The 25,131-nt window shown below is 26.6% G+C and overlaps 1 protein-coding gene across 2 annotated transcripts in view; it reads right to left on the reverse strand.

The window, feature by feature from the left end:
- The window catches only part of LOC122269323 (muscarinic Acetylcholine Receptor, A-type), a 219,859-nt gene that overhangs the window by 54,323 nt on the left and 140,405 nt on the right, over positions 1–25,131 (reverse strand). For both annotated transcript variants that reach the window (XM_071188208.1, XM_071188207.1), the window contains one exon: positions 11,582–11,686. The gene's annotated coding sequence lies outside the window, so the exon portion shown is untranslated. The remainder of the gene's footprint in view (positions 1–11,581; positions 11,687–25,131) is intronic.

A 25,131-nucleotide genomic window follows, 5' to 3' on the forward strand; every position in this document is an offset into this window, starting at 1 on the left:
TTTTCCAGCTTAGATTTTTTTTTCAAAGAAAAAAGAAAATAAATAACTTTTTTGCAGTTATTAGTAAGAAAATTGATTATTAATCTGAATCATCAAAGGAGAAAAAATTCTGGTAAAATTACTGTAATTGTATGAATGGCATTTCTGAAAAAAAAACATAGTTACGTTAATAAAACCGAACTATAAGGTATATAAACTATTCATTTGGTAATTTTTTAAGTTCGTATGATGACGGTTTACTGGAAATTCTTGTTCTCAAAATTATAGCTCTTTTTTCACACATTTAGCAAAAAATACTTAACTAAAAAGGAAATTTAACGAAATAATTAGTTTCTATGCTATGCTCTAAGGTATGATGCTAAAATCATCAATTTTACCACATTTACTACCCAACACCATAGTTAAAAAACCCTTATTTTTAAGTTAATATTACCAAAAAATAGCCAAATCTTTTTGGCAAAAATTACCATGCGTTATGGTGTTTCCATAGAGCCAGAAATATGATAAATTTTATCCTATTTTGATAGTTTTGACCATATTTTTTTCTCAATGTAAGATTACTTTTTCTTTAGGAGTTCGTTTAATTTCTTTTAAAGCTTCAAAAAATAATTTATTTATATTCCAGTATTGTTATTTACGAGAAAAATAATAATATATCTTCAAATGTGATCGAAAACCACAAGATGCATCACTCTGGCTTTGGAGAGGTATTTTCTGGTTTTATATCAAATATTGCATTACCCATAAAATATTACGTTTTCAAGAAACATTTCTATTTTTGAAAACATAATTTGATAATTAAAACATTTTACATACTAAAATTTTTTTTAACGGCAGACACTGAATTCTCTCTAAAAATACCACGTTTAATAATGTGCATACATCTTTATTCTTCTAAATTTTTAAAATTTAATAAAATTTAGCTTGAAATAACAATCACCCATTTTCAATCTGTTCTTCGGAAATAAATAACAACACTATATTGAGTAACAACATTGTACTATTCTAATATGGATACAAATATAGTTATAAAATTTTAACAAATACTTAATATATGGTGTTATAAAAACTGGATTTTATAGTAAATACATTATGCAGATATCCTTAGTTATTCAATTTTGTCGCATATTTGCAGTTTACTATAATCACATAAAAAACAACAAGTACTTTAAAACTTTAGTTTCAAAATGACAAAGATTTTTGTAACTTTTATATATTCTTTTCACATGAATATAAATGTATAAGGACTGTTTATTCATAAATAAAAAATGAAGTCTCCTTTTGCGAAACAGGATCGAACTTTTTTTAAAGTTATATAAATGATATTCTTACAACTTGAAATAAAGTCTTGAATTAAACAGATAGAAAGTTTCCAGGAACTATTTAAGTTCTCGTTTGAGATTAATGTAGTCATTACCCTGGAGGTAAGGAGCGAATTTTGAATAAAATTAATATTTTGTTTTGAACAGCGTAAACTTTAATTCACAACTATGCTAAGAACAACTATTAATTCTTGTTCCTTCTTCTTTCACATTTCTTTTGTAGAAACTAATTAAACCATTTAGTTATAAGAATGTAAAAAATACTCATTTTAAAGTTTATGAAAATGTAAAAAAAAACACTTTACTTTTAATATACTGTCATAGCATTGATATAAATATACTGTACATACAAAGTGAAAAAAAAGTTCCCTGTTGTAAAGCCTAATTCATACTGACAACAAAAACAAGATCAAAACAATCAGAATATGGTTAAATTTATCGTGTTTCTGTCTCTAAGGTAATCCAAAAAATCTCTATGATTTTTACCTTTGATACTGATTTTGGTAAAATTAACAATAAAATATGGCTTTGTAATACATAAAATTTGGTAAATACCCCCAAAAATATTCATTTTAATATTTTTAAAAATGCCAAAAATTGCTACAACTTTAATATACTATTCTAACATTGATCTAAATATATGACGATTGTTTACGTACAAAGAAAAAAATCCTTCTGTAAAGCGGAATGTAATACCTTTGCTGAAGTAATATAAAAGCAGATTCTTACAACTTGAAATAAAGCCTTGAATAAAACAGATAGGAAGTTTTCGAAGAACTATTTGGTTTCTAGATTGAGAACAATGCATTCATGCCCTGGAGGTTAGGCACAAAAATCAACTGATTCCAGCGATATGAGATCGATTTTCGCTGTTATTATTACTAAGTAAAGATTCTTAAGAAAGTTGTGTTAAGAAAAGTTAGAATGTAGACTAATCAGAGTTGTCCAAGTTAGAAGCGAAACATTTATGTTTTTTTTCATATTCTTTGTTCTCTTGTTTAATTAACTTATAGTTAATTAGCCGTTGAGAAAAAGTCATTCTACTTATAGCCTTTTGAATTTGATCATGGTTTGAGGAAATATAACTGAGTTTGAACTTAACGAAAAGAGAGTTGGTTATAATATCCCTTTTTATGAAAAGACTTAATTATAAAGGTATACATTTTAATAGTTTTCTGTTTAATATTTTCCAGATATAAAAATTTCAAAAAGTGTTGGTTGAAATTCATGAAGTTTTTCTTTTTATACTTAACTGTTTCCTTGAAAATGCTTCAAGTGAACATATTGTCTAATTAAAAGAATCATTGCCTTCATTTCATTTAGGATTCAAATTTTAACAAAAGCTTTAGGCCTAGCACTAATTAAATATAAAATAAAAGTAATATAATTGAATCAGTACTAAGTCATTGATAGGATATCATAAATGCTAACTAGTTTAATTGATTCCATCTGATTTATTACTTTATATACTATATCACTCTCATTTTTAGTCAAATTTTAAGACTTTTATTTGCTTTAAAAAAAACAATTTTATCTAAAATTTAATTCAACTAACTTATACTCCAATCTGTCTTTATCTTTTTTTTTGCCTTTCACAAAACTCAACTTTCTTTAAGAAACAAAAATTTAAATCACTTCACTTCAAAATCCATCTTAAGATACCAAACTAGATCGCGTGCTGAATTTGCTAAGCAGAAATCAATTTAACCAGCACCACAGATATCACGCAATTGCGGTACCTTTGACAAGAAGGGCGACATATTTCCGTGAACATTCGGTTTCAGATCTAAACTACGATATATTTTAACGGATTATGGATCGTCATGAAAAGCTTACAGACTTCTCTTCATTAAAGTTATTATGTGAAGAGTTGGAGTTTGATGTAATAATGCTAAATTATGCTCTGTTTGGAATATTGGTATCCAGTTAAAATCCAACTTCATGCTGATTAATCTAATAAATGTGATAATCTCTAATTTTCAATTCCTCGTGCAATGGATACTGTCCTATTTTATGATTAAAAGAAAAGGAATAAGTATGAACTTATTAAATTAAACATTTGTATTTGAAACAAATATAAATGTTATTTCGCTGCTATTTAATATGATTCATTGGCAGGCTGAAATATGCATAACATATTTCCTATAATTTAAAAAACTAAACTAGTATCTTATGTTACCTTTTTCTCTGTTAATAAAAATCATTAATATAATCTGTAACTTTTTTATACCTTAACCTTGAATTGGGTGAAGAATAAAATCTATTTTGAGATTCCTCTGACCTACACAATAGCGTAGAATTCGAAAACCGTTATATGGTAGCTGATGTTTTTATTTCATTAAAATTCTCTACCATTCTCACACTTTCTTTTCCGCCAATGTAATTGATTACGTAAGGAGAAGAAAAAAGAGCCTTGGCAATAAATTTAATCAATCAATAGCAAATATATGGATTCCTTAACTTTTTAACATGTAACTTTTTAACAAATAACATTTAAAACTATTTTAACATATACAGGACACTCGCATTTTTGATTTTTTTTGGTGGACGGAGGTGTCCTGTAGAACTTAGTCCTGCAGCAACACCCTCCGGGCCATTTCTCAAATTTATAATTTGATGACGCATATTTATATAAAAAATTAGGATAAATCTTTGCTCTGGAGCGCCACATAATTTTAAAAATAAAAACAAATTCTATGCTTCTTTTTCAAATTCTATGCTAATTTGTTATTCAAATGCAGAGATGCCTACTTACTCTGGACAGCAAATAAATATTTTCGAGTGGTAATTTATTAATTCTAATTCTTGGTTTAATAAATACAATTTATTAGGTTTTAATCCACCACTACCTCTAAATCAGTGGTTCTTAACCTTTTTAAGCAGCGACCCAAATTTGAGAAATATGTTCATGTCGCGACCCCAAAAAAAGTCAAAATTACGCTGAGTAAGTCACAATGACTTCTTCTAGGAGGTGTTGGTATTACTTATTATTTGGTGTATTAACTAACGTTTTTGGTTCGACTCAGCGCGACCCAAGAAATATGCTTCGCGACCCAATTTTGGGTAGCGACACATAGGTTAAGAACCGCTGCTCTAAATAATTCAAAGCCTTATATAATTCGCTACTTTGTTATAGTTAATTCATGCTAAACTGTCTAAAAAGTAAGCAACATTAGTCAAATATTTGCAAATTTTAGTTTGTAGTTATTTACCGTTTTTTAAATTTTTTTGGCGTGTTCAGAGAAGTTGGCATCTCTGCAAATGTATAGGGAATCTCTAATAATAAATTTTATTCTACACTCAATTCAAGTTTGTGGTATAAAATATTACACACTATATTAATGGTTTTCATTAACTGAGAAAAGAATTGAATAACAAAATAATTTAGTTTTAAATGCTATTGAATATGTTATGCATATTTCAGAACGGAAATAATTTCCAGGGAAAAAATAAATCATAAAAACTAATATAAGGTAGTATTGAGCATTTTGAAAACATTCCGATCATTAAAGGAATCTGCTTATTTATGAAATCTGATTATTTATAAATGAATCTGATTATTTATAAATGAATCTGATTATTTATATGATTATTTATGAACCATAATTCTGGTATTAAAAACCAAATATCTAATATTTATACCATTCATTTGGTACTTTTTCTGATCAACAGTTTACTGGTAATTCCGGTTTTCAAAATTATAGTTTTTATTAGCATACATTTAGGGAAAACTACAAAACTGAAAAGTAAATTTTAATGTAATAAATGTTTTTTGCGCCATACTCTAAGATATCATAATAAAATTACCACATTCACCAAATATAATCACAGGCTATAAAACCATATTTTAATTTCATCAAAATATTTTTACTTAACATTACATTAATTTTTTATACTAAAATAAAAAAAAAGTTCGTTCCATGACTCCGTTATATTTTAGATTAAAATGCTTACTGTGAAATAGTAACAACTCCCAAAAAGTATAAGATTCATTTTTAATCTAAGTTTCGCGAATAGTTTCCAGTTTAAACCACAACTTCTGCTCCCTAAGGTAACATGCGCGGTGAAAAAAATTCTGGTAAAATTACCGTACTGCATGATAACGACATTTCTGGTAATAAAAAACTACAATATCATTCTGGCTCATAAAACCAAAATATGCGGTATTTAAATCATTCATTTAGTCATTTTTCCTTTCATATGGTAACGATTTATTGAAAATTCCAGCTTTCCAAAATAATTATTCTTATTGCCACACATTTAGTAAAAAAATACAAAACTTAAAAGTAAATTTAGCTGAATAAATGGTTTTAATGATATGATCAAAGATATCTAGGCTAAATTGCGAAGTTTTACTACATTTAAATAACTTAATCACAGATTATAAAGTCATATTTTATTGTTAATGTTACAAAATCATTACCAAAGCACTTTGATGAAAATTACCGAGGTTTTTGGTGTTCCCATAAAACTAGAAACATGGTAAATTTTACAATATTCTGGCTGTTTTTGCCTAAATTATTTTTTCTCTGTATATATTTCTGTATCTACGTATTTTATTTCATTTGTTTACTCATTTCTGATAATGTATCTGCTTTAGAAAAAAATGTCTAAAATATTAAGTTAGTGATATAGGTAGATCATGAGATGTGCAAACCGATGCTCATGATATCCAAGGTTAACATTAATGATGCTATTATTTATAATTTATTAATTGACATAATTTAAGTGGGGAATGACTTAATCTAATGTTTTTGCTTTTTTTCTCAACTTAGTATCAGTATTATTCTTTTTAGACAAGAAACCTTATATGACATAAAAAAAACAGTACTGTTTAAGTGGTAAAAGGTAGGAAATTTCATGCATGTAATTCTCTGAGTTTATGAAACAAATGCTCCGATTTTGATAAAAATAAAAATATGCTTTTGAGCCTTACTTAACCTTCGAGTAGATATGCACATGTGAGAGTCTTTATATATTCTTAGTATCTTCTTTCTATTATGGATCTAGATATATTCTTTCACTACGTTAAGTGAAGATTACTTTAATAATTATTCCAATGTTGACTATTAACATCTCAATAATTTTATCATAAGAATATTTTCCGCAACTCTACAATTTCATGAAAAGTTTTTTTTCAACAGCTCTATAATTTCAAAAGAAATTTATCATAAATACTCAAGTAAATCGGATTTAAAAATATAAATAATACGTTTGGAATGATTATATTTGATTCCGAAGAAAATTAAAATAATATTGAAATTGAAATAACGATATATGCTTTTACGAAATAAATACGAATTAGAAATATGAAATACGAATTAGAAATGTAAAATTAATTAAGTTAAAGAAACGTAGAATCGTGGAATTAAATGAAGTAATAATTAATACAAATTAAATTAAATCCTTCTAATTATTGACACTATTTTATTATTCAAAGATGAATATCAATATAAAATTATGGAATAGGTACTATTACTAAGTGAAATCTCTTAAATAAGTTTAAACATTTTAAAATTTTAAGTAAGCAATGCATTTCATTGGGGGCTGAATATTTCGGTGAACCAAGTTGTGATACCATTAAAAAGCATTTTAACAAGCAAAAAACTAAACTAAAATTTAAGTTACGTTAAGATTTATTTATGTACATCTAAACGTTAAATTACGTTAAAATTAATTTGATATATTCAAGTATTAACTAAATTCTCTTATTAAATTATGTTTTAAAATAAAATGCAACATATTTGATGTTATAAATTAACAAAATGTTTTAATTAAGTAGTACGTAAAGTTTAATTTTAAAATGTTAAAATATAAAATAATTCCTATATACAATCAAATCCTACTTTTAAGTAAATTTTTCTAAATAAAATGCAATACTTTTTTTTAAAATTTAACAATAAGTTTTACAGAGGGCTGAATACTTTTACGAGCTAAATGATGTTAAAGCCACTTTAACTTGCTAGGTGAAAAGGCACTTAACGTTAAATTACATAAGGAATTGTTTGATATGTTAAGGAAAAAAATAAGAGATTTTGTTTGCTCTTAGAATATAGCTATTATGATGATCGATTTTTTTGCTAATGTATATTTTTTCCCTCGCAAACAAATGATTTGAGAGAAAAGTAAAAGAATGTGACTTTCTATTTGCAGAAAATTAGGAATGAAATTTCAGACAAAGGAGCTAAGGTACACAATACAAAATGTTAATATATATATATATATATATATATATATATTTGTGGCTTCATTAGATGGGCTAATTGGTGCGATAAAAATCTGGTTCTTTAACCTTATTAGGTGAAACCAGTTAGTAAAAGGTTTTCTCACAGTTAAAAGTTTGAATACCATCTTATTTATGGTTATTTGCCTGTTTTGTCGGAATATGATAAAATAACAATGCAATAAATTGTTATTTAACTATTTTCTCCAAGAAATGTCTAACAGTGCATGATGAGAGAGAAAAAAACCTAACTTTTGATGGCTAATTTTCAAATCAAATAAATCTCAAATAAATATTTTGGCACACGAAGAAAATAGTTTATTTTGTTAAACATTTACACTTAAACTTATTGTATAAATAATTCATAACTAACTTTATCTTTCACATTAAAGTAATACTACTTTAAATTCAAATTACATCTCATATATGATTTTTCAAACGGGACTCAGCATAAGTTGTAGTACAAATAGTAAATGCAAAATAGGAATCTTAGGAATATAATTCTGTCAAAATTTTTGAAAGTCATGTTTGGAAAATGACATTTTAAAAGTTATAAAGAAAATGTAAAAAGAAAAAGTAAAAAGAAAAAAATAGGAATAAGAAATGTTTCTGGCTTTTTGAAAATTCAAAGCTTAATAGAAGGAAATGAGAAAAGTGCTAGTGCAGCGAAAATAACATTGAGTTGGAAGTTTAGAAATAACTTGTCACTCAGCTTTGTTTTATTGTTACCTTCGCTATTTTTGTAAACAACTGATTTTTTGAGAATCAGCATTTGAAAGCTCCTTAACGCATTTAAATTTTCATTTAAAATGGTTAACAGAATTTTAAATAAAAAAATGTGTTTAAGTTAGACAAATGGAAAGTATTATTGTATGGTGCCAAAGCATTTTGTCAGTTTTTTTAAAAACTTTGATTTTTAATTGCGATTATTATAGATATAATTTAACTGCAAAATAAAATTTATAGTCATTGAATCAAATTCGTTTAAATTAGATGTACTTTGTTGAATATAATTTCATTTCATTAAAACATTCATTTCATATTTCATTAAAACATTCATATACATTTCATTCATAATTTCATTTCATCATTCCATTTCATTAATCCGATCGACGAGATACATAATTTTAGTTTTAAATTAAGTTTTGTTTTAGATTTACTTTATTAATTTATTCATATATTTATTATCTTGCAATGAATAGAGCTAAAATTGTTTACACAAATTTTAAATATGAGTGTTATGGTTGTTTTAATATTTTTATACTTCATATTCTTATACTATATTTTTATAATTTAGATGTTCTCATTTCTATACTTAATATTATTAGAGATGAATTTGAAAAAAACGATTTTTATAGAAGTATAAATTTTCATTAATTTGAAATAATTAAAATTTGGGACAGAGATTATCAGAGATGGAACAACAAGAATCATATTATTATTTAAAAGTCCAACAAATATTCAGTTTGCATTTGTACATTGAGAAAAAAGTTTGGTTAAAATGATCTGAATATGGTAAAATTTATCATGTTTCCGGTTCCATGGAAGGACGAAAAAGGTCGGAAATTTTTACGTAAGCCTTTACCTTTAACCTTTAATAATTTTGGTAAAATTAACAATAAAGTATGGTTTCATAATCTGTGACAAAATTCGGCAACAGATGCAAGATTTTGTTATTTTATCATGATACTTTAGAGCAGTACATAAAAGCCATTTATTCAGTTAAATAAACAGTTCAGTCTTGTATTCTTTACTAAATGTCTGGTAATAAGAACAATAATTTTGAAAACCAGAATTTCCGGTATACCGATACCATATATATATATGTGTGTGTGTGTGTTCCATTTTATTTGCTGTAATTTTTGTAAAAAAAAATTGTCAGTGCTCCTCACACTATTGTATTAATATATTTTGCTACGGCTTTATTGATACAATATCGGAAAGCACTCTTTTTTGCGGAAATAATCGTGTGGGCTGATAAAAAGATAATATCTTTTTTTTTCGGTTTTTTTAAATAAAATTTCATCCTTTTTTTTTTAAAACTGTATTTTGTTATTTTTTTACTTATTATATTCCCCCTTTTTTCATATGTCTATACTTTTTCTTTGTTTTATCTTCATTTTGAACTTATCTAATGAGTTCTGTTTACTTGCAGCTTATGCGCAATAAATGAAACTTATTGTTTTTCTTAATTTTCTTCGTGTTTTCTTGTATTTATTTGCTTACTTGTCATGTTATTTAACAATTAAAAATTAATTTTGAATACTTATTAATTAAAAATTTGTTACGTTTCTCCCAAGAGAAATAACGTTGCTAGATAATGGAATATTATATATATGTTTCTAATGCTAGTTTTTCATTTCACTAACTGAATAACCTGATAAACATTACTTTATATATGAAGAAAAAATTATTTCTAAAGAAATATGGAAATTTATTTTTCCCATTAGCTAAGCTTTTAATCCATAAACATATAGCAAAACACATAAATGCAAAATTTTTTTGAGCTTTTAAGTAATAGTGATAATTAGTATTAAAACTCAAAAATAAAAATACATTGAATTAAATGTAACAATAAAAGAAGAATGCACTGTTTTTCTTTCAATTAACAAGTAGTTAAAAATTCCTGGTTACTGTAAAAAATAACTGCTAGATATTTATGATAAATAAAGTCTTTTCATTTGAGTAATTGAAATAGAAATAATAATTGGTAAAATGGTAAGATTAACTTTGAAAGGATAATTTTTAATATTTTTCAAATATCAAATATAGTCTCTGGGGTAAATAGACAACCAATTTTCGAGAAAAGTTTTTTATGTGTCTCTAAATAATTAATTCAAAAAAGAATTCCAAAAAATAGTAGCAATTGTGACTGATAATTAATTATCGCTCCTGCTTTTAGCTTTAAAGGAAGAAAGTTTTTATTTTATGTTTTATATTTTAGTTTCTGATATGCCTTTTTTAAAAATAAACTAATATTTTGTACAAGAATTTAAAAATAGTTATTTACACGTTCTTTGAAAATGGTCTTGTTCATGGTTTTGGTTTAAGGATAAGAGATGTTTATGATACTCTTTCAAATATCTGTATAATATCATGAACAGTAAAGAATTTAATTTGTTATACAGTCTTCTGATAAAATGTAGTGAAAAGCTTTATTTTCCAATTATCTTGAACGAAGAAAGAAATTCTTGTAAATTTACCGTATTCTATGGTCATGACATTTTCAGCAAAAAACTCACAATTATTGTTAATGGAACAAAAACATTATACGGTATTTAAACCATTCGTAAGATACTTTTTTCATTCATATGGTAACGGTTTACCAGAAATTATGGTTTTCAAAATTATAGTTCTTATTACCACAAATTTTGTAAAAAATACAAAAATGAAAAGTAAATTTGGCCAATTAAATGTCATGCTCATGGTGATATTGCCAATTTTTTTTCCACATTTACCAAATTTTATTATATATTATAAAATGATATTTTATTGCTAATTTTACCAACATTATTATCAAAGCGTTTCGGTAAAAATTACAGTGCTTTTTGGTGTTCCCCTAGAGCGCATTAATTTTAACGTATTCTTGTAGTTTTGATCATACTGTTTTCTTAGTGTGTAATTTTGACACACTAAAATTAGATATCGAAAGAATTTTTTTATAATGATGAGAATCATAAAAATAATTTGTCTTTATATTCTACTTTTATTATCAAATAATTCATCATGCTTCATGAAGGTTATTTTTATATTTTTTTTTACTAAATACCTTTGCTTTCAATATGTTGGTAACGATGCAAGATGCACTATTTTTGGAGATTTTGAATTAGGTTAACTTTTTTAATGAACTAGAATTTTAATGCAATTTTGGTCGCAGGTGATTTTATTCATATAACGTTGAAATTATTTACCATTTAAATTAAAAAATATTGTTGCTAATTGTGATTCTGATGTCAACCGTTAGTAAAAGTGATTGAAAGTAAGTAAAAGTAGTGTTTGCAGTTATATGTTTATAAAAGCACGAGAAAATGCTTACCAAAGAAAATAGGTTTTGTGTCGTCAGCTAATATCGAAGCTCCAAATCCAACCGGTATAAAAATTTGAAGGACTAACGTCTTCTGAATTTCCACACTAAATAGTCCTATAAAATAAAAGATATATAAGTCTTTATAATAGGAAAATAAAATATGATATCAAAATTTAAATTTCAGGGTTTTGATAAAGACACTTTAACTGAAATTAGTAAGCACTAATTGATTTGTTTGTTCAGGCCGTAATGGACTTATACTACTACTCTATTGGCGATAGTCAAATATTCATTCACACTTATAATTCGAGGATAGTAATGGTCTATTCACGCACTAATCCACTAAAAGTTTTGTTTAACACCAAATGATGTTAGTAATCAACTGGTTTCAGTACCACACTCCCCGACCACCTAATTTTGTGTGGAGTTTTGCAGTACTGAAATAATCGAGGATTCATTACAGAAATTTTGCATTTTATGTAGCATTTTGTACATTTACGTACGTAAGATATAAGCAAGATCTTTAGAGAGCTTAAAGGTTCTGCAATACACTGTAAAAACTGTAGTATATCTCTCCTAATTTGGGAAAAATTGGAACACTTTATATTTCAGGTAAACTTGAAATTGAGGCTTCTTTTAAAGTTTAAAGGGTGTGAATAAATCTAAGCACTTAGAACGGAAAAAGTTTACTTCTAGCTAACTCGCATTAACACTAATTTGTGAATTATATTCACTTTCGTAAGCAACAATTTTGGCGTTGTTGGTAAATTGCTTACAATTCAATACGAGCTGGTGTGAGTTTGTTGTTGCCTTCCACGCTACTAAAAATATACAGAAACATAAGTTTGCCTTTAAAATATGTAAGGTTTAGTTTTGGAAAATGGTTATATATATTTAAACTTTGATACATTTAACATTTAAATATCTGTGAACTGTTTTCAATAAATTTATGATGCATAATTTCAATTAGCTTCTGTTCTGTTAAACCTACTTCAAATCAGTCTTAATATTCTCACTGTGCTACGTGTATGTTTTAAAATTTTATTTCATTTTATGATATTTAGTTATTTAATGAAAGTGTTATTACAGTAAATATTACTGTAACAATTACGGTATTATAGATGTTTTGTTCCGCAAAACTTTACGGTAATAAGTACTGGCACACTGAGTGCCAGTAGTTTTTACTTTAATTGATCAGGTATTTTTACAGTGTAACTGTTTGAACAATATTTTTCGACCAATTTTAATTCTTAAACTTTCTCTTAATTCGACACAATTTATTGTGTCTAGTCTTGCAAACACAAAAGACTTTTAAGCAAATCTTTTGGTTGCTAATTTGCAACTACACCAAGATAATCCCTTTAGATAATTCCCATTCTTCTTTTGTAAACGAGGAATTCCTTCGGAAAAGGAAACTTTCCCTGAATAACTCTTCTCTCTATTATGTCATTTGATAGAAAGGCTTTCCAAGACATTTGGTTCAGTAACCCCGCTGGCTCATCGAATTGTATGAAACACGAAAGCATCCATCTCAAGTACGATGTAGAAGGCACATTTGCACGCCCACAATACATCTAAAAAGTCTCATTCGTTATGATTGGGCATTATTTTGTGCTAAGGTGGGTAGAAGTTTTATATAGAGAGAAAAACGATAATGGATGAAACAAAAATCGATTTCAAAAATAGGCATGTTCAAAGTAACAAGGGATTCAAATGCATATTGTTTCATTTCAAATGCTTCTTAAAAAAAGTTTATTTAAATAAATGGAGTTTTGCAAAGATATGTTTTTGAATAATTTATTTTCTTGGTGAAAAGATTTTATAACTGTAATACATTTCTTAAAAAAAAAAGAAGAATTGCTCTCTTTATACACAAAGGGCGTTGCATTAAAATGTTAAAACCTTCATTTAGATTCTGAGGTTTATGCAAGTTTCAAAATATGATGACACCCTAGTGATTTTTTGGCACTTTTATTACTTAATATTATTTGAATTATGACATCATTTGATTATTTTTAATCTCTAGACTCATTATAGTTATTACTCAAAAATGGGCTTACTTCATGATGGGCAAGTTTCATGAGATTCAAATACATATTGCTCTATTTCATGAATATATGTCAAAAAAGTGGAATATATTTTGAAGTTAACATTTTTATTTTTCTGAATATGAGAAACCTAAAATTGATAAAAAATAATGTTAATAAAATTCATTACGTTACAGTTTAACAATTCAAATCAGCCTTTTTTAAAGAAAAATGTTTGAGTCTGATTATTTTAAGACATTTTTGTTGAGCCTTAAAGTTAAACTGTATAAACTGTGATGTAATATGTCTCTGAATATAATGTCAATCAACCTAAAAAAATTGGGTGACGAAACACTTTATTTAACGTTAACACCGAATCGAAATTCCATATGCAATTTAAACATTACAATTGAAGTTTAAACATATTTAAAGGAATAAGCTTGTATCAAACTCTCGCCTATTCACACCAAACGAGAATAATTTTCACTTCCAAAAATTTGGCGAGCTTTGAATATCGTCTAAAGAGTTTTTGCCTTTGGATGCAAGTTGGCGTGAGTTAGTGGAAATCTTCGACGCTGCTATGTATCAACCAAAACAAAAGGTCTCATTAAAATATGTATGTACGTTTTTAGTTATGCAAGAAGTAAATTATTTTTGTTTTTGCATTCTTTTTCTAACATTTAATTTTTGCGTAAATAATACATTATAATATAATTTTTACAGTTCTCAGAGATTTAAAAATTTAAATATATTTTTTACACAACTAAAAGCACACATACAATTGCACCCTTGGAATGGCATTTGAATGCTCAGTTTGGTATTAACCCTTAATAAAGTGTTCCATCACGCAGTATTTTTGGCTTGTTCAACGTCATATTCGAAAAGATATTGCAACACAGTTTTTACAGTGTAGGTGTATGCTTGATTTAGAAACTAATTTTATTTTAAGAGCTAGTGCATAAATTCATTCTGAATTAAGGATTCTTATTTTATATTTTATCGTGAAAATAACGTTACTGATTCTTTCGTGCTTCTTATCTTACTGTTATTTTGAATTGTAGTACTGATGAATACGAAAAAAATGGTGGTGTTTCACATCAAGTAGTGTAAAAGAAAGTTCTTGGTGAATTGGAACACCTATTGTAGTACCAATTTCGTGTAAAGTAGTTGCCGCCATTTATTTTTTACCGTGTTTTTTAGGCGGTTAACCTTCCTCCAGTTCATACTTTAGGGGTTAATCTCTCTTTATGTATAGATGGACCCATGATCCGGAATGAACCTAGTTACAGACTAATGAACCTAGTTACCTAATGACTTCGTTTGATTTTATGCAATCTCCAAATTCAATTTAAAAATAATTTGTGGTAAGAAATAGAACAAACTTTTTTGAGAAAACGATTCTGTAAAAGCCGTGTGTTCTAGAACAGTTTTCAAGTTTTGAATTTCAATATTTCGTTGTTAAATGAGATTAGAAATAAATGCATTTAAAAATAAGGAAATGGATCATAAGTTTTTCAAAATTCAAACGCTTAGTTTAACATTACACGAAAATATAGTAATAAAGTTTATTTTACATTTCACAAACAACTAATTTTTCTTAGTGATTACAAACAGAAATATATTTTATAAAATATTTGCTTCGTATATGCATTAAATGTTAACCATAACATTCAATGGCTTATTTATCAAGTATAGTTCAATGGCTTATTGTTGTTTTCAGATTATGTAAGCGATTGTTCAAGAGAATTCAAGATTCAAGAGAATTTAAAAGAGTTGTAGCTTGTTGTGTTTTTTAATATGGTGCTGATTTATATTTTTTGTCTCTAATTAATTAAACTACAAAAATATTACCTTGTTTAAAGCATGCTTTACTAATTCATGGATGTTTCGTGGGTGTTTCATTTTAAAGTTTTGTTTTACATATTTAACTCAGTTAATTTTTTAACAATTACAAAATGTCTGTCTTCTTTATATCATATGTGGCATTTTTGAGAAATATCTGACAATATTGACATTTCTACACTTTTATTTAAAAATTTAAAATTGTAAAGCAAGTGTACTGTAAAAATATTCGGATCAAATTACGGTAAAAAGTGCTGATACTCTGGGTATCATTTTTACTCTAAAATTTCATGAAAATAAAAATGTGATTTTTTTCTAATTTTTGCACTAATATTTATTGTAAAATCATTGAATCGCTGCAATTAATTGTATATTTCTGTAAGCATTACTGTATAAATTTTTATTTAAAATTGTGTTTTACGATAAAATAGATTTTATGGATACTGTACTTAGAGTGCACTTTACACCAAAATTTCATCCTGAATTTCTTAAAGTATATAAATTGCGAACAAAATAATATAAAAACTTTATTATTTTGTTTATAATTAACTAAAAATTTAGTTGATTTTTTATTAACTAAATTTTCAGCTATTAAGAATTTTCATTTTCTTTAACTGTTAAAGAACTGAACAACTGAACTGTTAAAAGCTGATACTGTTAAAAAATACTTGGTGAGCAGCTACTAATAATCAGCTTTAATCAAATTACTTATAAATTTTCTAAAATTTAGAAAAAGAATTGAATATCAAGAATAAAATAAAATTTAAGCAGTTTTTTTTAACATTTTTAATTAATTAGGCCGGGATAGCCTGATCGGTAGGGCACTGGGCCCATATCCAAGAGGTCGTGGGTTCGATCCTCGCCGGCCGAAGACTCCCCATGTAGTAAATGGTGACTGATTCACGTTAAATCTGTCGAGTCTCAAAGTCCTCCATGTTCCCACAACAAATCAATACCTCTGGGGGTACTGNTACCCATTACAGTTCCTGAAAACTTTTCATGACACTTAACTAATGACTTCGTTTGATTTTATGCAATCTCCTAATTCATTTTAAAAATAATTTGTGGTAAGAAATAGAACAAACTTTTTTGAGAAAACGATTCTGTAAAAGCCGTGCGTTTTAGAACAGTTTTCAAGTTTTCAATTTCAATATTTCGTTGTTAAATGAGATTAGAAATAAATGCATTTAAAAATAAGGAAATGGATCATAAGTTTTTCAAAATTCAAGCGCTTAGTTTAACACAGTTGCATAAAAATATAGTAATAAAGTTTTTTTTTACATTTTTTATGCAACTAATTTTTCTTAGTGATTGCAAACTGAAATGTATTTTTTAAAATATGTTTTGCTTCTTATATGCATTTAAAGTTTACCATAACATTCAATGTCTTATTTATTCAGTACAGTTCAACGGCTTATTATTGCTTTCAGATTATGTAAGCAATTGTTTACTTATTCAAGAAAATTAAACAGAGTTGTAGTTTGTTGTGTTTTCTTATATGGTGTCGACTTATATTTTTTGTCTCTAATTAATTAAACTGCAAAAATATTGCTCTGTGAATTGTTTAAATCATGCTTCGTTAATTCATGGATAACTCAGAGTAGAAGCATTATTTTAAAGTTTTGTTTTACATATTTAACTTAGTTAATTGTTTTTACCATTGTAAAATGGCTGTCTTCTTTATATCATTTGTGACATTCTTGAGTAATATCTGACAATAGTGACATTTCCACTTTTCATTTAAGAAATTAAAATTATAAAACAAGTGTACTGTAAAAATGTTAGAATGAAATTACGGTAAAAAGTGTTAATACTCCGGGTATCATTTTTACTGTGAAATTTTATAAGAATAAAAATGTGATTTTTTCTAATTTTTACACTAATATTTATTGTAAAATCATTGAATGACTGTAATTAATTATATATTGCTGTAAGCATTACGGTATAAAATTTTTCTTTAAAAACAGTAAAATGGATTTTACGGATACTGTACTCAGAGTGCTAATACTTTTCACAGAAATTTCATCCCGAATTTAAATAGTGAACCCAGTATATAAATTGTGAGCAAAATAAGATAAAGACTTTATTATTTTGTTCATAATTATTAACTAAAAATTTAGTTAATTTTTTATTAATTAAATTTTAAGCTATTAAGAATTTTCATTTTCCTGAAGACTAAACTGTTATAGAACTGAACAACTGAACTGTTAAAAGCTGAAACTGTTTAAAAATACTTGCTGAGCAGCTACTGATAATTAGCTTTAATCAAATTACTTATAAATTTTCTGAAATTTAAAAAAAATTATATTAAAAATAAAATAAAATTTAAGCAGTTTTTTTTAATATTTTTAATTTGTTTCTAATAATTTCTTTCTTTCAAAGTTAATTTCCTCCAAAATTAATAAAAGAATATAACTAGTTTAAATCAACTCAGTTATAAACTACTTCAAATTTTTTTACTCTAGAGAGCAAAAAATTTTAAAAATATGGTGGTTAAAAAAACTTAAAATGTTTTAAAAAAACCTCAAAAGGATTTGAAAAGAAAAACTTAAAGAAAATAAAAAAGAATATTCAGCATCCTTTGCCCGGATGATCAAAGTTGATGTCTCTTTTAAAAAAGCTCTAGTGTGTGATTTGAGGGAGAACGTTCCGAAATATTTCGTTCTGTATCATAGCTGGTATATCGAATTTCTTGAAATGCGAAAACATCTATCATATCTACGATGTAAAAAGCACATTAGCACGCCTACAATGCATCAAGAAAATATCAATCGTCTTGATTAGATATAAGTTTATACAATAAAGAAAGATGCTTTTGTATATTGCGCAAAATAAAAATCGGAACACTTTCATAGCTTTTGTTCTAAAGATCCGATTGTCACGTTCTATGATCCTATCTTAATGGTTCCAGAGCTATTAAGTATAGTGCCAATATTATTTTAAGCTACAAAATCAAACACAACAGCGCAGTTTCTCTAAATAAACATTCATTTTTTCCCCAATAATTTTGATTCTGAAACGTCAAGATATGGAAGTAGGGGAATTTTATATCGGTATTCCGGTGATTTTATATCTTAATTAATATTGCTCAAATTGTTGTGGTAGGAGAGTCCTATAAAATTTAGCCTCCTTTTTGTTAATGTCAATTTTTGCGTACTTTGGCAATTATTTTAAAGCTATATAAAGGAATCTGAATTTTTTTAGCCCAATTGTAAAACTCGTTTATCAAAGAAATTTAATTGTTTTCTGTAACAAAAAAGTTACTTTTAATTATTTGTTTTAATTATTAATCATACATTTGATGGTGAAAATAGATAGCTAGATACAATAAAATATAATTTAACTGTAGAATGATTAAAAGGTTTCAAGTAGTAAAATAAATAAGCCACGATTGCTTTAAACAAATTTTTTCTATTGTTTACTAAGAGGTACTTAAAAGTTTCCAAAATTTCCTCTGAATAACTTTAGAATACACATAAAGTTACAATGTTTTTTCTCCAAAAACGCTTCATTGAATAATTTCATGGCTAATCATTATGTGGCTTATCATAATAATGCTCCAAGTCTTTCAATTGCATTTAGTCACATCAACAAAACTTATTAATTCATATAGTATCCTTGTGCATAAAAAAAGCTTATAATAAATCATTAAATTAAGACAAAAGCTTTGGAATCGCGTTAAAAATGTGCAAATAAATATTTATTGCTTGACATATACGTGTATATTTATAATATCCATGATTTATTTATAATATATTACCCTTGAATGGAGAAATGAACGCAAGTGACAAAAAATTCAAAATTGAGATTTTCATATATTTGGCATTTTTGTATGATTAACTACTTATTGCACAATTTTTTTCTTTCCAAAAATAAATTTTGCTTTATCAATTTTCTGAAATTCTAGATTAGCGTTTATAGCATTAGTATTAGAAATATAGGTTAGTAGGTATTTTATTTAAGTCGCATAGAGCAATGCAATGCGCTATTGCAGACTGTCTGGGAAACATCCCTTAGGATGATCCAAAAACATTGCCTTCCTAATTTGATGAGGAAACTTCCTCAATTTAAACATAGATCAGAAGAGGAAGGAAATTTTCTCCAGATTCCTGTACCCATGGTACTACGCACCACAGGTCTTCTGATTCCACAAACTTTACGAGTACGCATATCGCATATACTCGGTGGATCTTAGCGGATTCGAAGATCGAATCAAGGCCCCTCCGGACCGGAGTCCGATTCTCTAATATCCGGGATATATTCTCTAGTCCGGGATACCTCGGCCCAGCAATAGAAAAAAAATTGTCATTAAGCCACTTTTTCGAAATAAATCGTTGTTTTTTCAATTGCACTGTAGTAATACATGTGTTATTTTCAATTTACTTAATGTTTTAACAACTAATATGACACAGGTATTTTACAAAATTGCTCTACCTTATTAAATATTACTTCTTCCGAATTTATTAACATTACTTACCTTATTAAATGTTATTCATTGCAACGTTTAACTAAAGATATTATCAAATAATAACGATAAAATCTTAAACTATAAAGACGTATATATCATACTAACCATTACTGTCATATTAAACTTACATTTCTGAGAAAATATTATTAGAAGGTTAAAGATTTAACTTAGATACATTATACACACTTAGATCTATATACTTTGTAAAGGCTTTATTAAATTAAGCTTGAAACTCATTTTAATTTAATACTTAATGATATAATAGTTATGCGCTAATTCTAAGTGGTAATGACGCTCAGGGAGAAAGGCTGATAACAATGAAGTTGTGAATTTAATGTAACATATCAAAAATAAATTTTATAACTTTACTTTAAAAGTTATAATTGAAGAATATAATTTTTTTTAATCAAAGAGAGTTTTAATTTATGCGTTCAGAATATATTTTTAAACAGAAATTATTTTAATATATTTTCTGACATATAAAACTTTGATAAGATTCCTACCACGCATTGAAAGAGGTAAAAAGAATGAAAATGTAACACACAAAAGTTGTTTTAAAGAAAGATCTTAAGCCTTTCACTAAAGATTAAATTCAATAAAACCCGACAATTATCCTACACATGTGTAAAAATTAAAACTAATGAAAACTATTGCTGAAAAAAGCTACTCTGAGAAAAAAGAATGGTAAAAACTATCTGAATATGGTAAAATTTAGCGTATTTCAGGCTATATAGAAACACCAAAAGACTTAGTAATTTTTACTGAAGCGCTTTGGTAATGAATTTAGTAAAATTAAAAATTAAGTATGGTTTTAAAATATGCTACAAAATTTGGTTAAAGTGGTAAAAATCGGTAATTTTATCATGATACTTTAAGGCATGGCTTAAAAACCATTTATTTGATTGACTTTTTAATTTAACTGAGTAAATTGACTATATATTTGAATAAATTGATTTTGCATTTGATTAAATGGACTTTTTTATTTCTTTAATTAAATGTTAGGTCATAAAGAAAAGGATAAATAAATAAAATATATATATATATAAATACGATTTGAAAGCGAAACTTCTATCGTTTAGAAATTATCAAATTCAATTTTAAATTTCTGGCAAAGGAAATCAAAGCAATAATTTTAGTAAGTTTTATTTAAACTTATTAAGAAAATTAATAAGTTTTATTTTATTTACTGCGCATTAGCTGCACGCATATAGAACTCATAAAATAAGTTTGAAATATAGAGAAAACATGGAAAATAATAAAGATTAAGAAAAGAGAAGAAGAAAAAATCAATAAAATAAGATATTTTTAAAAAAATGTCTAAAAAAAATTATTAAAAAGCAGGAAAACAAAATAATGAGAAGATATCTTGCGTTCAGCTCTCACGCAAAAAAGAGTGAAAGAGTGCTTTCTAATATTGTTTTAATATAGCCAAACAAAATATATCAATACAATAGTGTAAGGAGCGGTCAAAAAGAAAAGAAAATATATATATATATATTCCAATAAAAATAGTAAATTTTTTATTGCAGTATTTTTAATTTTTTTCTAAGCGTATTCTTATATTTATTTTATTTTTAAGTGCCTGTTGCTCTGTAAACTTAGCTGGGCGAATCCACGTTTTAATCTCGCATGTTTCGCATGAAATTAATTAAAATATTTGCGAAAATTATTTTGTAAATATATATCTATGTCTGCAATATTTTAGCAGAAAATGCTTGTCAATGATAAATTTTTTTTTTATAACTAGACGTTGAAAAACTGGATAAAATTGTAATTGCTAATTGTTCTTTCACAATGAAATCGCTCAGTTGTTATTTGATTAGTGTAGCGCTGAAAGCTGTGACGTATAATCTAAACTTTACCAAGTTAATACCTTGTGTTCAGCTTGCGTGCAGTTCATGTATTGCGCATGCGTGATTGCAGAAATTAGCATATATTTAATGTTTAAAGAAGCATGAATTTTCATGCATTAAAGCAGAAATTTTAGAAATATTTAATGGAAAACTTTAATTCTTCAAGGGTACTTGCATTTTCGCAATGAGAAGTAAAGATGTCTCTTCTTTTTCAAAATAGACACGTGAACTGGTAAACTAGGAAGAAAGTTCTTTATTTTATAGAGCAATTTTTTACTAACAATTTCTTTCAAGAATGTTACATACATATTCTATCAAAAATTTTTGATTGATTTTTTTGATCAAAAAAAGCTGTTACGAAAAGTGTTCATATAAGAAATGCTTATAATATAATAGAAAAACGGAAAATAAATATCTGTTAGAAGTTGTATAAATTGAACACCAAGATGGAATATTGAAGATTTCTTTGGGACGATTTCGAGTTACAATTACAAATACGCATTTCTCAAAAATGTTTGTATTCTGTTATGACTCCATAGATTTTGGGTGTTTGAAAATGAAATATTCATAGACAACCCTTAAAAATACATTCAAAAAGGCTTTACTTTTCACTAAAATAACATCTATTAAAAAGAAATATTTTCTCAATGTGATGCAAACATGGACCAAGCAATAACTATAAATTGAACTTGGTTGAAATATGTCCCACGAATGCTTGGAAAAAGGCTAGGGCATTTAATATGCTCAAAATTGAATACGTGAGAGCGCAGTCCTCAATTTTGAATTGAGATTCAACATGAGGATATGAAAATGGAAAAAGGGGTAAGAGAGTATTTTTTTTCCTCACGAAAAATTCAATAATGTCTTCTCCCTTTGCACAAGAATTCAAAACTTTCAGATCAACTTATTTATATGCAAAGAAGTCATATTTTGGCAATATGAAACGTAACGTAAGTTTTGGTTCTGCAAAATGTAGATCTATATTCGTCAGAGATTTGAGGAATTACTTATGTTTAATCATAATTAAATTCGATTGACAATTGTGTTTTACAGTAACGTTTTATTGCTTTTGTCTTAGTAGATATAGTACCTCAGATTTTGAAATTAAAACTACTATATTTTTTAAACTTACGATAGCTTAAACAGTTTTTTTCTCGCTAAAAAATAAATGATTATAAAAGTACCACGAATATGAGCATCATGGTTAATTTTTTCTATGGATGATTATTGTTTTCTATCATTTATCATCCTTTATTGAAGATATTATCAAGATACGAATATGAGCATCGTGGTTCAATTTTTGAATGGATTGTTATCATCTGCGAGTCATCATCCTTTATTGAAAACAAACCACGAATATGAGCATCATGGTTCATTTTTTGAATGGATTGTTATTGTTTTCTATGAGTCTTCATTCTTGATTGCAAATTAACCAGAAATATGAGCATCATGGTTCATTTTTAAATAGATTGTTATCTTCTTTGAGTCATCATACTTGAATATAAATTTACACGATTCTGAGCATTATGGCTCATTTTTTTAATGGATTATCATTGCCTTCTCTCATCTTGTTGAACTTGTATGTAATACTTATAAATCAACGACACAAGGTCTCTTATAAAGCAATGGCACTTATGAAGCTTAACTTTAAAATGTAATAATATTCTGATGGTCAAGCATGGCTTTATAATGTATTTATGCTCTGGCAAAAAATAATGGCTTTTAAATGCCATAATATTTTGATAATCAAATATGGTTTCATAATGTCTTCATAAGCAATGGTGGTTTGAAAATGTAATAATGTTATCGTGGCAAAAGTGATTTTAAAATGTAATGATGTTTTGAAAGGCATTAAAAAATACTTTTATTTTTAAAGCTTTAGTTATGAATGTTTTTGAAGAAATCAGTTCGGAATATGCATATTTCGCTTTAAAATCAGTTTTTAATCAAATGTATATAGTTTTGTTAGTATTTTCTGCTGCTTAGTTTTTTTTTTTTTGATTCTTGATTTACATGTTTTCTTATTTTCATTAACACATTGCTGACCGGTCACGAGTTAACTCGTGTTTTCGTGGCCAAGCGTTTTTCTCGTGGTGACTATTTTAAAAAGTGGGCGTACTTTTCCTTACCTTCCAAGTTTTACTATATAATTCTCTACCAATTAATTATAACCTTACAAAACCTGATATATTTGCAAAACTTGAGGTGTGCCATAACACGTAGGTGATTGTTATACCTTTTATCATACGAAAAAGAAATATTAAGAGTTGAATAATAAATAAAAATTTTAAAGTTTATTTATATTTTTTTGCTTCCACATCCGCTTTAAAAAAAAAATAGCCGGGCACATGGGGAAATTTTCGGAAAAGTTGCCGGTCAGCTATGTGCTAAGACAAAACAAAAGTCTATAACTGTTTTCAACGAAAGAAAAAAATAGCCGTTCTTTCCTGAAAGTTAAATACGGGAAGGACAGTCATTTCATTACTATAATTCATTAGTCATTTCAATACTACCACCATCCGTGTCAAAATAATCATTTTATGTCATTTTGCACTGAAATGACTTTCTGAAATGACTTTCTAAACATGCTGACAATCTTAATGATTTGGAATAATTGTGCCTGTAGCAAATTACAAACAATATTTTTGGTGAGAGAATGAATTAGCTAAGCTGAATTTAATTTTCTGAATTATTTTGTAATTGTACGACCTTGCTGTCAAAATCAAATAAATTTATATGCATTCATATATTTCAAAATAGATAAAATGCATTTATATTTAAACTTGGATATTTTATATTTAATGTTATTATTATTATTTCATACATATTAAAAAGAGTATCATATTTCTGAGCAAGTATATTGTTTATGTATGTAAAACCGTTATGTATACTTCTTACATTACGTTTAGCACAAATTGCTGATTTATTATTTCTATCAATTCATGATATACTGGTTAGGGATTTCCCCAACTGCTTCTAGTTAAATTTTATTTAAATTGCATTAAGCTAATTCCCCGAAAAAACCCTTTTAAATGGCTGAAATTTGTGGATGTGGAATTTTACGGGCCGTGCCGTCAAAATCAAATAAATTTTTATGCATTTATATATTTCAATAAAGATAAAATGCATTTATATTTAAACTTAGATATTTTATATTTAATGCTATTATTATTATTATTTCATACATATTAAAAAGAGTATCATATTTCTGAGCAAGCATATTGTTCATATATCTACTTCTTACATTACGTTTAGCACAAATCACTGATTTATTATTTCTAATAATTCATGATCTACTAGTTGAAGATTTCCCTAACTGTTTCTAGTTTCAAATTTATTTTAATTGTATTTCGCTAATTTTCCGAAAAA

Source organism: Parasteatoda tepidariorum, chromosome X2 (assembly GCF_043381705.1).
Source record: "Parasteatoda tepidariorum isolate YZ-2023 chromosome X2, CAS_Ptep_4.0, whole genome shotgun sequence".
Classification (NCBI taxonomy): Eukaryota; Metazoa; Arthropoda; class Arachnida; order Araneae; family Theridiidae; genus Parasteatoda; species Parasteatoda tepidariorum.